A 13840-nucleotide genomic window follows, 5' to 3' on the forward strand; every position below is an offset into this window, starting at 1 on the left:
TGCCACTAAACATAAAGCGCAGGAACACCATCTGAAAATGACACTTTTGAGGAAAAATAAAATCAAAAACAATAATCCCAAATATGTGACTATCTGAAATACGCAGAGTTTTTGTAATGTAGCCAGTTGTCGCTATGGCACTGGGCAAATGCAAGTCCAAATCCGCACCGCTGAAACACCAATGTTGGAAACCGGCTATTTCTGGTAGGCTAAGGCTTATGCCAAAGCTAGGCAGAAACCACCATTCCAGTCAGGGCAAGGAAGTCACACGCCAAGATAACCCCTGCTCACCCTCTAGGTAGCATGGCGCAAGCAGTCTAGGCTAAACTCGGAGGCGATGTGTAAAGCATTTGCGTCAGCGCACGACAGCAACAACATATTAGGTACACCACAAAAGAGACTCCACACAAGGTTATATTAAAATAACTTTTGTATTGTAAAAACATATCAGATAGAAATTACACATGTACATTGTGCCAACTGGCACGGCAATATTCACAAGGGATTATGTACACAGGACAGGGCCACATAGGCCACTGTCATAATCAGCACTTCTAAAATAGAAATAGTACTTATAGAACTTAGAATAAAAGTGTATAAAATCACTGTACCACCAAGGAACAGTTATAGATCACCCCCAGTAACTACTGGGGACAGGTAAGTACCACCTACGCAACCCTACACTCCTTGGGAGACTGTCACGCAGGGGACCAGGACCTCACTAGGACCACCTGTACTAAGAAAGAACAACCACCTAAGGATGAAATCCACTTAGGGGTATAGCTCAAAACACACTACCCATGATGCATGAATATACATTCAGAGGAGTAGTAAAGAAAGAAAACACATGATGTATAGACCTACACATTCAGCGGTGTTCAGGACAGAGCACATGATGCAATTAAAATACAGTCAGGGGTGCAGCGCAAGAAGACACATGATGACTAAACATTCAGAGGTGTAGCGCAGGAAGAGAAAGACACATAATGCATGAAACATTCAGGGGTGTCAAAGTAAAGCAATAGCGCAAGAATCACATGATGTCTAAAAACATTCAGAGGTGTAAGATCAAGGTGCGTAATCATACTAAAAGCATTACATTTCCTAGCACCACATCACAATGCGCAAAACTCACATTAGGCAGATACTATCACATGAGCCACTACCTGTGGCAGTCCCTAGGCCAACGGCCTTGTTGGGGCTCAGACGCCCTGAGTCTCAGTGTCAGGGTGCGCTGCCATGCAGCGCCAGTCTCAAAGTACCAAAAAGCCTAAACGTAGCAGGTGCCCACTAAGTGCTGGGCACCTGGAGAACAACAGAACTGAGCCAGGGCCCTCACTGGCCCTTCGGCGCCAACTGCGCCACTGCTGGAGCCACACAGGCTCTGGGCATAACACACATGCCCCAGACGTTGGATTCTCAAAGGCTCTAAAGCAATGATGCCAACCGTTGGAGCCACACAGGCTCTTAAAACACAGATGCCCCCATGAGCCTCACCGGACTCTAGCCCTCACACTCAGGGGCAGGAGGGGACGAGCACCGAAAATATGCCCCGAAGCCCCCCTCTCGAATATGGCCCTCTCGGGAGCCAAACGGGCTCGTACACATAATGCGGCCCCTCTGAGCCTCTCTAGGCTCATGCGCGTTGGGGCGACCCACTGCCAACTGGGGCCGCCCTTGAAGGCTTTGCAATGCCTTGGGGCGACCCACTGCCAACGGGGCCGCCCTTACTCGGCGCCCTGACCGGCACCGCACGGAGCTTTGCGGGCCCTCCAGAGCCCCTCGCGGGCTCGGTGCTCACGGTGGGGCGGCCCACTGCCATTTGGGGCCGCCCTTCCTTGGTGCCTCGACCGGCACCCCGAGAACCCATCTGCTCCCTCACGGAGCAGCAGCATCACGGAGCCCCCCCAGCCCTCTTGACTCACCAGGCTGTTCTCGGCGGGGGCTCCTCTTCGCCCGGTCTCCCTCCCTGGGACCGGGTCTCTTCACCGGCAGCAGGCGGGGCTCTCCTTCGTTCGCGGTGGGGCAGGCACCGCCAGTGTGCCTCGCGCCCCCGCCGCAAGTCTCCGCCTGCTGCTCCTCCTTCACTCGGGGCTCCCTCTGCACACGGGAGCCCCAGAAGCCGACCACACGCCTCTTCAGAGGCCGCCGGGTTCCCTCAGATCACGGGAGCCCGGCCGACCCGCCGCCATGCTTCTCCTCCGCCTCATCTCTCGTGCACTGGCCTCACGGCGGCCCAGCCAATCCCGTCGCGGCTCCTGCGACGAGCCCCTCATGACGCGAGGCCGCCAACCAATGGCAGCGCGGCCTCGCCGATGACACGACGATCCACGGGCCAATCCCGTCGCGGCCCCTTCGTGGGCACTCGTAGATAATTTAATCAATGCAGGCAGGAATCCTCAGCGCATCCAGCGCTATAACCAAGCAGGAAAAGCGCTCCTAAGCGCTAGAAAGTCCAGAACAGGCGCTCTCAAGCGCGTGGGGGAAATTAAGCGCCCCAGAGCTCTAGACAGCAGGCAGAGCGCTCCCAGGCGCTCAGGGGGAAGCCCAGCGCCTCCAGGCGCTAGAAATCAACTCCAGCGCTCTCCCCAGGAAAAGGCAGCTTCTCCATGCTGCCAGGGTCCCAGAACTTCCCCAGGGGCAAAGCCAAGTCCCCCCTTCAGCCCAGGCAGGCAGAAGGGTCCCCCAGGAGTCCAGGAATCCAGGTATCCAGGGGCTGGGCAGCGCCCACCCCTGGTAGATCCGAGTCAGCCACAAGAGCCAGGACAAGAACATTTTGGAAGGGGCAGAGCCCCTTCTTATACACAGAAAAAGCTTTGAAGCCTTTGAAGCTTTCGTGCCAGGCGAGCCCTGAGTACTGGAATGTTTCTGGTTTACGTCTCCCTGACAGCTTCAGGGCCAGAGGTGACAGTAGGCCGCCCGGATGGAGAGCCAGCAGGGTGGGCGACAGGCACAGCCCGGCACCACCAGATGCTCTTTCCACTCCTCCCTAACAGCAGATGGGGGGCCTTTCATCTACGGCTCCTCCGGGGCCTTGCAGACCCTGCAGACCCTGTTCTACTCAAACCAGACAGTCCATCTACCAACAGGCCCAGGCATGCCTGGGCCAGGCCCATCAGCCAATCACGTGCTAGCAGACTCACTACACAATTATGCCAACTTCTAAAAGTGGCGCTTCTGGACTAGATACAGCCATGCCGCATATACCATTCTGCAGCATTCATTCTCACGAGTTCATACATATCAAACTCGACCCTGCACTCCCCATGCATCAGGAATCTACCATGGGCATACATATTCCCAGTCATTCCTATGGGAGGGCAGGTCACTCACCATCCATACACAGAAAGCACACGCACTTTACACTGTACCACAGTGAAAAAGTGCGCAGAGGCCTACAATCACCAATCCAGGTTCCAAAAACAGGCTAGGAAAAAGCAAAAAGTCACGGGGTAGACCTGCCCAAAGGACCGGGTCCAACAGTCACGTTATTGCCAGGACATAGAAAAAGTAGTGGCATGCTGGCGGTGTTGTGAACTGGGTGTCACACGAACACCTTTGGTCACGCCAGCTAATACTTTCCAATCTCTCCACAGGAACAGTTCAGCAGCTCTTACACGTTTGTCATGAGGTGCCCCTACGACTTGACAAAATGGATAAAGAGGGAGAGGAAAACAAACCAATACCTCCTTTCGTTACTCCCTTGCAGCCCATGAGTCCTCTGCCACACGCTGACACCAACGTGGATTACGATCCACAGGGCGAGACCGCCCTGCCGTGGAACAAGACGGATGACGTCAACCCTCCATCGATGCCTATCGGAGAAGACACGGGACCTTTAAGAAGAGACCCAGAAGTAGAAACGCTGCTGCGTAAACTGGCTGTCGGAAGAGGTCCCAAGATGAGACGCCAAGAGGAGGTGAAGAAGGAACCGGCAACTGACGCTCAACCTGCGGGAGACCACCCGTTGCCGTGAGCCCCGGAGCAAGAAGCCGACAAGGGAAGGACGAAAGAGAGAGCAGTAACCAGCCATGCCCCAGGAGGGATGTAGCTATCACAGTGGGAAACATCCTTTATAACGAAACTTTCACAACGCCTTACCATTACCACGCAGGTTTTACAACGCAAGTTGTTACAAGGACTTGCGCTGGAGGGCGCTGTAGGATAGGGAATAGTTTAATTTACTATCCAACACCTTCCCTATTATCCACGGGGACTGGAGTTGGAATAGTTAATTAAACTATTCACTATCCAGCGCCCCCCAACGCAAGTCGTTGTAACGACTTGCGTTGTAAAACCAGCCTGGTAACGGTACGCGTTGTGAAAGCAAGCGTTGTACCGTCATACATCCATCACAGTGGTACCATCGGGAAGCCAGTCCAGTGAAGGAGAACCTGATGAGCTGAAAAGAAAAGACAAGAGAAGCAAGATTATTTATTCTGGCATCATCTACACATGTAAAGAAGGAATAATAAAAGCAATATTGAAAAGAAACTAAGGCGTTCAGACTCTTTATCCACCTAGTCAAAAGCCACATTTTCACAACGTTATAACCCTGCTTGTCTATTATAACATTTCTGTACATTAATTTACACTGTGCCAGCATTTGTGAGTCTTGGTGTGCGCTAATACTGTTATTTTACTGATGTTGTTTACTTGATTGACATTAATTCGTCTTTTACATGTTCACGTGGTTGCGAAACCAATCTCTGCTGAATGCTGTCTTTGTGCTAATTAACTGTTTTTAACCTTCAGCTTGATTTTAAATAAGTTCTGCACTTACCTGCTGCTTCGTTACACTCCCTTCCTTAGAGCCGCTTTCCGGTCCACCACAGCCTGTGCTGATTGAGTGGAGAAAGCTTTGGGTCACTTCCGCTTAGTTGGGTTAGTGGTCTAGTCTCCGGCCATACTCGCGCTCATAAATCAATGCTGTAACGAACGCGCGCAGCGGGCGCACCTCTGGTGCGTCGATGGCGCGCCTAAGGCAAGCCCGTCTGCGCCCGGCCGTGTCCGACCATGGACAGGGGCCAGAAACCCTGGTCTAAAGCTGATTTACTGTATGGAAAAACGTTTAAGTCTGAAAGACACGTCCCACAGGCCTTTTTCCCCAGCGTCAGTCAGTAACCAGCTGCAAGCAGAGAACCTACTTATAGGTATTGGGGATTCCTCACATGTCTGTTCAGAGGTTCCACCCGGCCTGAAGGTTGCCTTTCTAAACACCAGATCACTCACTAAGCATAGCCTTGAAATTTTTACATTGGTGCAGGAGACAGAGCTGGATATATTGGCACTTTCAGAGACATGGCTTTATGACATGTCTGGGCCTGATTTAGTGGCCTCCCTTCCCCCTGATTTTACTGCTTGGACTCACAATCGGCAAGGCAACAAAAGAGGTGGGGGGTTACGATCCTTAATCGTAGGACATTTCTCTTTGAGAGAATAGTGGAGGAGAGTCTGGATGGGGCAGAAATCCTGGGGTCAAACTCGGACTCTTCCTGTCTGATAGTGGTAGTGGTCTATCCTCCTCCTCGGCCCACCCCCCTATCTAATGACCTGTTCTACGAAGTGATGAGCGATCTCTGCTCATGATACCAACAAATTCTGGTCCTTGGGGATTTTAATTATCGCTGGGATTTGACCCCTGGAGACAGCGCGTCCTGTAAATTCAACGATGTTATGACTACGTTAGGACTGCACCAAATCGTGGAGTCTCCCACACATGAGAAGGGTCATACCTTGGACCTAATTTGGACCACGTCGTCTGCTAAACTCCATGCCGATTGCACACCGTGCTGCTGGTCCGATCATTTCTTGGTCGGTCTCTCTCTCCCGGTAAACAGCTGCCTTAAACATGCGTCGGCGGGGTGGAGGGTAACACGGAACTGGCACAAACTAGACGCCAAGCTGAGAGAAGCACTAAATAGGACTTTAGCCCCTAGACCCTTGTCCAAGGATCCGGACTCAGAATATGAAGCACTCTCACATCAGTTGATGCTAGCTATTGACGACGTTGTTCCTGCCCGGAGGGCAAGGATAATGCATAGTATGAAAGGGGCCCCTTCGTACACACATGAGCTCGGAGGGGAAAAACAAGTTCTCCGCCAACATGAGCGATTATGGCAGAAATCCCTCGACCCAGCATCCAAGGAGACATATACAGTAAAACTGGCTCTCTATAAAACCTCTCGCATTAAAACTAAATCTGCATACTATGAAGCTAGGATTAGTGGGGCAATAAATACGCAAAAAGAGACTTTCACTGTTCTCAAGGAGTTGAGTCGGCTGACCGAGCAAAGGCCAATTACCAGCCAAGCCGACTGTGATAAAATACAGGATTTCTTCCTAACTAAGGTTGAAGACATTGTCTCTGTTATTAATAACATGCACATTACCCCCTGTCGGCGGAGGAGGATCCCTCTGATCTACAAGGAATCTCTCTCTATTGGTTCCCTGTGCTTGTACCACAGGATTTAGCTCACATCGTGGACAAGGTGAAATCAGGGACACCGGAGGACCCCTGCCCCACGAAGGTGTTTAAAACAATTATCCCTCTGGTTGAGGCTGAGGTGTTGTCCGTATTGAATCTCTCCTTGACAACAGGAACGGTACTACAGAGATACCAGGAAGCTATAGTGATCCCACTGTTGAAGAAAGCAGGGGCAGATGTTAGGAATCTGAAAAACTTTCGCCCCATATCCCGACTTCTGTTCCTGGCTAAGGTGCTCGAACAACATGTACTTAGAGTTCTCTCTTCCTATGTTGAACAACATCGATTGCTACATAATTGTCAAGCCCGGTTTAGGGCTCATAATAGCACTGAGTTAGTGATGCTCTCAGTACTGGATGATCTGCGTCTTACAGCTGACAAGAAGGGCCCCTCAGCACTAATCCTACTTGATCTCTCAGCCGCCTTTGATACGGTGAACCATGGGCAGTTACTCGCTCGTATCCGGCGGCTGGGAGTCACTGGGACAGTCCTCCAGTGGATCACCTCCTTTTTGGAGGATCGATATCAGAAGGTCCAATTAGGAGACCACATGTCTAGGCAGGTCGCTCTTCGCTGGGGGGTTCCGCAAGGTTTAGCATTGTCCCCCCCTACTTTTTAACATTTAGCTTCAACCCCTGATGGAGGCCTTAGCAAAAGCAGACTGCCGGGTGTTCAACTATGCGGACGATACCCAGTTAATTGTGCGTATCGATAACTACTCTGAGTCACAGCGTAATGTCCAGAATATTCTCCGGTACACCATGAACTGGATGACCGCTAACTCTTTGAAAGTGAATCCTGACAAAACCGAAGTCCTGGTTCTCTCCTCTGGAGCTTCCCCCTGGTCCAACCTTTTCTGGTCCCAAGAGCTGGGCACTACTCCAACTCCTATGCCAGCCGTAAAGACTTTGGGCATCAGGCTAGACACTGGACTGACTTTAAAGACCCAGGTGTCTGCTGTAATGGGAAGCTGCATCGAGTTGATGCGACAACTTCGGAAATTATCAATCTTGTTGTCTCCTGCCACCATGCAGTCGGTGGTGACTGCATTAATCTTATCCCCTCTCGATTATGGTAATGCAGTCTACATTGGTCTACCTGGTAAACTCCCGGGAAAACTCCAAGTGGTCATGAACGATGCAGTGGGGCTGATTTATAAACTGCCCCGAAGAGTGCATGCCACCCCTCTGCTACATCAGTTGCATTGGTTACCCATTAAACAAAGGGTAAGCTTCAAGGATCTGTGCATCGCACATAAATCCCTGCATGGTGATGCACCCAAATACATCAAAGATCGCTTGAAGCTCTATGAGCCTGCACATCATCTTCGCTGATCACAGGCTAGTCTCTTCACCTGCCCTCGCTTCAATAGAGCCACCTTTGGAGGGCGGTATTTTCAGTCGTCATCCCCCAGATTTGGAACAAGCTACCGGATGGTATGTAAATGTAAATTGATACTTGTATAGCGCACTACTCACCCGCAAAGGTCTCAAGGCGCTTGTACGAATACCACTGTGGAACCCATCCTGGCTTTCCCTGTGAGGTGTCCACTCCTGGGCACCCCCAAGGTGGAGGCCAGGCATCCTTAGCGTTGCGGGGGCCGTTGTGGAGACTAAGCAAGCTATTGCCCAGAGTTGCAGAGTGGGACTCCATGATTGGAATAGGCACTGAGGCGAGAATTATCAGGTCCGTGGAATTTTTTAGCTCAAGACCCGCCGAGGCGGGGAACTGAACCCTGGTCCCGGGCTAGACCTCTGCATCAGGGTCTGCCGCTCTAACCATTGAGCCACACTTCTCCACCATGGTATGCGTAAGGAAGCCAGATTACTTCCGTTCCGGAAGAAACTCAAGACGATGCTGTTCACAGAGGTGTTTGGCCATGCTTACACTGCTCGATGTTGAGTTCAGCCACGCGAAAGAATTATGGTCGCTCTGATCTATGACACAGTGCTTAGAGACCTTTGATGATTAGCGCTTTATAAATGAAACTTAACATTAACATTAACTTGTATGATGTATTGTCTCTGTCTTTGATGTAAAGTTCTCTGACAAAATGCACTGGGATGAGTAATGCTATAAAAGGATTAAATAAAACATACGTTAGTGAGTACCATTAAATCATTTTTTATTGTATTTATTCATACAGACAGCTACAACTGGTCGTCATACAGTGCATGCACACTTCTTACATAGGGAGGGTTGAACAAAATCAAAAAACAGCCTCCAAATCAATGTTTCTCGAGAGTACTTGTGAAATGATATACTGTGCGGTTTTGTTTCCTTCCATTGCATTGGCATCTAGATGTTAGAGACAAGATGGCTCCCAGCCAGGATGATACTCGAACAAAAGAAGTGATGACAGCTCTTTAAATCAGGCCTTTGATTTAGACCCAGCTGGAAGTGAAAATAAGAAAGCAGCCAGCATGCTGCTGGTCTGAACAGAAAGCAGACAACCTGCAGGCGCTGCTGCATTGTGTCCCAGTCTCGGAAAATGACACCAGGGAAAACTCGTTACAAAAAGCAGTGGTCCTAGACCAATAAATCAGAGAATTATTAAATATATGGTAATAATGATTGATCTTCTTTAGAGCTTGCAATATGTTAGCTCACGGCTGTGTATCAATCATAAATTCCATATACAAAAACATGAAGTGCAGCACAACAATATTTCTTATCACAATATATTTATTTGAAAAAATGAGGACTAAGGTTAAACAAAACTTCAGAGGTCATAAAAAGTTGGAAAGAAGGATTGGTTCAGCAAAAATTAGTGAAAAGGGGTGCTCAAAAATTAGAAGGAATCAAGAGGACTTGGAGTTTGTCAAACAGAGGATAAGAAGCAAATATTTACATAACTGTACAGAAACTGATTTTGGATATACAGTTCAGTGCAACCTGGCCATATTAAAAAAACAATCATTTGTAAATGATATTTTATGAAGTGCGAATTCAATTTTTCTAAGCAGGGACAAGGGTAGTAGAAGAGATGATCCAGGTGCGTGTAGGGGATAGCGTAGACGCTTCGATCCGGTTTAGCGGCAAGAGGGGGACATTAATGCCTCGGCCTTGCGAATCTTCTGCAGAACAGGAGAGGGGTGAGATGACCCGTATCAAGGTAATTGCGCACTCAATGGTCCAATGAATGAGATTTCAGTACCCATAAAGGAAAAGGTTCCTAACTCGTCTTGGGGTTCAAGAAGATAGCGCTTCACCTGGGTCTGTGGAGACCCAAGACACGGCAGGTGTACCATGGCTGCTGGTCTCACACACGCTCTACTGCCCTTGATGGGCGTTCACAAACTCAAGGGAAGCGGGAGAACAGGGAAGTGCACTGACTGCATAAGTGGCCATATTCCTCCACCAACACGGTCTCCGAAGACCTGCACTCAAAGGGAAAAGCGGGTTGCGCTGACCAGCCGCTCTAAAAAAGCTGCTATCAGTCAGCACTGCTTTGAGCAGGGAGGTTATGGCCAGGACTTTAAGTGGGATGAAACAAGTAAAGGGCTCTAAAAGGTGCATAGCCTCTACAATTAAGGGTGTGGCGTAAACACATAAACTGAAATTCTCAGATTCCCATAGTGTGCCACTCAGCCGTTATTTTGGTTTCCACACTGAACTTTCTGTTATTGCCTATAACACAACTAACATATATCTAAAACCACCCAGGACTATTTGATTTGTCAGTGGTGGTTAGCTTTTTCAGATAAATAAGTAACAACAATGATTTTGTAATAAATAAATAATATTTAAATTCTGAATTGTGAGACTGTGAATTAAACATTACTGAGGCCTGTGAAAGGGGTAGAGGTCTTCAGAGTGTCTCAATCACTCCAGTTATGTTTACTTCATGTTAGACAAGTACATCCTTTTCTCTCTACATCATCTTACACCTCATCTCATCTTCAGCACCCTCTTTACACTCTCTTCTGAATGCACTTCCTCACTTCTCCTTCAGCTCCCCGCAAACACACATCGCACCTGATCACCTGTAAGCACTGCCTTTTCTTTTACTTTTGCCTTGTCAATATTTTAACTACTGTATACCTCTTTCGTACACATCTGCACAAAACCACAATTACAACTGAAATACATGACCAGTGCTCGGTGCGCCCTGCAGAGAGGCCATGGATTGGATGGCCATGTATTCTGAACACCTTTTTGACCCACTGATAGGCACTGTGTGAAACATCTACTGCCTTCAGTCTCAACTCCAGAGCTCTCAATCATGTCCATGTATAATCACCTGGGTGACCCAGTTCATAGTACGTACTATTCAGGAGTAATATGCTACATGACAAAACATACAGAAACACAACATCCTGGAAATATTTGACACTCTTGTGGAAGGCAAGTTTAAGTAAAACATGTGAAATGTAAACAGGAACTAAGTTGCTGACATGGATTACATTTTTTACATTCCTTGTTCAGAGATCAATCAGTATTTTTGCAATTAAAGTTATGAACATGACTATAGGATCTAATAGGGAATCATTTCAATGTCTGTTTTTAATTACTAACGGGGCTGAGTCCCAGTGGGACCCGGCCTACTTAAAGCCCTAGGTAGAGCTGGGGAAAAGGGTGGTGAAAGTGGGCGGTTGAAAGCCAGGTATTTTTTTTCATATCTGGGCAGGAGAGGGGCAAATCTTGATGTTGTTGCGGTGAGTGTCAGAGGGCAGGTATCTTTTTGCCAATTTAGGCGGGTGGGGAATTTAGTATGGGTAGATGGCATGAGGCAGGAAGTTTATTTCAAGCTTGGTGACACTAAAAGTAAAGAGGGTGGTGGCGATAGGTTGCTGGAGAGCTAATATTTTTTTCATACTAATCTCAAATGGTTGCCAGGCGCGTGGGCGCTCTCCTCAATGTGTCTGGGTAATCTGCTGTAATATCCAAACCACAGTTCAGTGCTCTAGGGCAAGAGTTGGCCACCTCGAGACCCTAATATAACCCAAAGGGGTTTAAAATATACAAAAAGTGACCTGAGCCCTCAAATTAACATGAATTGAATGTACAAATAAGAGGTGTGTTGTTTCCGTTGTTTTTCATTGGATCCACAAGTATTTGATTGAGTCCATATTTCTTTTCATCAGTTAATGCACAGGGGTAAAGCTTTTTAGTCACCACAGAAGGCATCTGTACTCAAAACCCCCAACACATCTTTTGTCTTGAGGGACAATCGCCTCCAACTTCCCCAGGGTTAAAAATAAATAACCACGCATCAGATACTAATCAAGAACAAATGATCAGCAATGACTTCTTAATCTTATTTCTTATTGTTGGGGTTTAAAATTGGGATATAAATTTCTATTTCTGGAAACTGATTTTAGTGAAGCACCGAATTGCTATCCCATGGATCCGTCTGCAGGCTCTTAAAATGCCAAGCGCGAGCAGAGCATCGGCGAGCGCGCACTTAGGACCCGGCCCCCCGGCCCGCGCCCCCTACCTTTTCTAAATAGGGGCGGCCGGTCTGCCCCAATGGGCGACCGGCCGCTTAACTCTTCCGGGGCAGGAGGACGCACTTCCGGTGTGACAGAGGGCGGAGCTTGGTGACCTATTTAGGTTCTAGGGGCAGGGACCCCGGCCTCTCCTTCCTCTGTTGCACCGGATCGGTGGCGGCCTCCCAGAAGCGTCTCCCTCCTACATCCCCTTGTATAGTTTTAAACTTTCCCTCGTTCGGAGTTATGAGGGGGATGCCGGAGGTCCAGCACAGCGAGCGCGTGGTGGGAGGCGACGAGGAGGAGAAGCGCGACGGGTTGCAGCCGTCCATTTCGCCAGGTAAGGAGTCGGGTGTGCCGGGGGGGCCTGTGTGCGGCCGCGGATTGCGGGGGTGGTGTCCGGGGCGGACGATGATAGTGAGTCTGCTCCTGTGGTCTGCGGCTGCCGGCAGGGCTCCTGGGTCTGCAGGCTCCTTCTTGGTCGACGTGGGCGGGCTGAGGGGTGTGGGGAATGCTCGGTATCACATGAACCTGTTTTTGTAATGATCCGCGTGTACTGCGTGCTAAAGTGCGCACTATGTGTATTCAGCGTGGAACAGGGGCCCCGATACCGTCCATCTGCCTTCCGCTGTGGACTTCTTTCTGACTCAGCGCGTGATGGGGGTTATGTTATTCCCATGCGAGTAATCCTCGTTAAGTGCACAATTTAGAATTGCATCAGGTTGGCATAAAGAAGCACTATATGAAATAACCATGGGGAACTTCGGAGGCCGCTTCCTGGTAGTTGTCGTCTTGGTAAACAAGCATTTGCAATGCAATAGGTCTCGCATTAGGAAAGTTTGAGCTATTGGTATTGTAAATGGCAAAGTTTTTATTTAAGTTTTATTTTTTTTAAATAGCTAAATTAATAGCTTTGTCATTTACAATGCCAATAGTTATAACTTTCGCAAATGTGATACCTATAGCATTTGTAATGCAATATGTTTTGTATTTACATGACTTAGATGTATTGATATTACAAATAACAATGGCGTTTAATTTTTTTAAATAACTAATACTTAAATAGAAGTTATTGTAATTTATAATGGCAATAGCTTAAACTTTTCTAAAGAACTTTTGTGAAATTATGTTCAGTGTATTTTATTGTGACGAAAATCCAAGAACAGCAGTGAAATATTAACATCTTTTTGTGACATTTGCAATAATGCTTGAAATATTGATAGCGTATATTTGAACCAGTTGTTGTTGAATGGTTGCACAGATTGATTCTGTGAGGAAAGACAACGTCCTTCCAGACAATGTATTTCACAAAAACAGAACAGTGCTTAGAAGCACACAAGCTCGCAGCAGGGCAAGCGCGCACTGCATTTATCGGCGCGATCTGTTCCAGACGCAGTAAATGATACATTATTGGATCCAGGCCTGCTGCTCCTTACCAGGACTAACCTCATTTAAGTGTCAGTGCACCTCCCTCGCCCACCTCCTGCAAACACTGCTCCATACCTTAGAGCGGCTTCACGGGCAGCAGGGCCTTTCTCAGCTGCCAGGCCGGCGCACTTTTGTTTCTTTCACCCCTCCCTGCTGGGAGAATTAGGTCTGAAAACCACCCGGCTAACCACAGAACACCCAGGTTGATCCGCTATATGAGATTTTTAGTGCTTTATTACACGGAAATCAAGGCCATGGATAACAGACTATAAAGAGATACTGATGGCGCGCAGGCAGGCAGTCACTGGTTAAGGCTCCCAGATTTACTGTGCAGTGGGGGCGTCAAACAAACTCGGACACAGAAATTACAGCAACTCAGTGAATGAATTAATGGACACAGAACGGTGCAGTAGATATTGGCAAACAGCACTTGTATGAGTTGTCTTTACAAAGAGAAGTGAGAGCAGCGTGCACTTTGCACCCATTAGAACAC

The sequence above is a fragment of the Lissotriton helveticus genome, chromosome 7 (assembly GCF_964261635.1).
Source record: "Lissotriton helveticus chromosome 7, aLisHel1.1, whole genome shotgun sequence".
NCBI classification, from domain to species: Eukaryota; Metazoa; Chordata; class Amphibia; order Caudata; family Salamandridae; genus Lissotriton; species Lissotriton helveticus.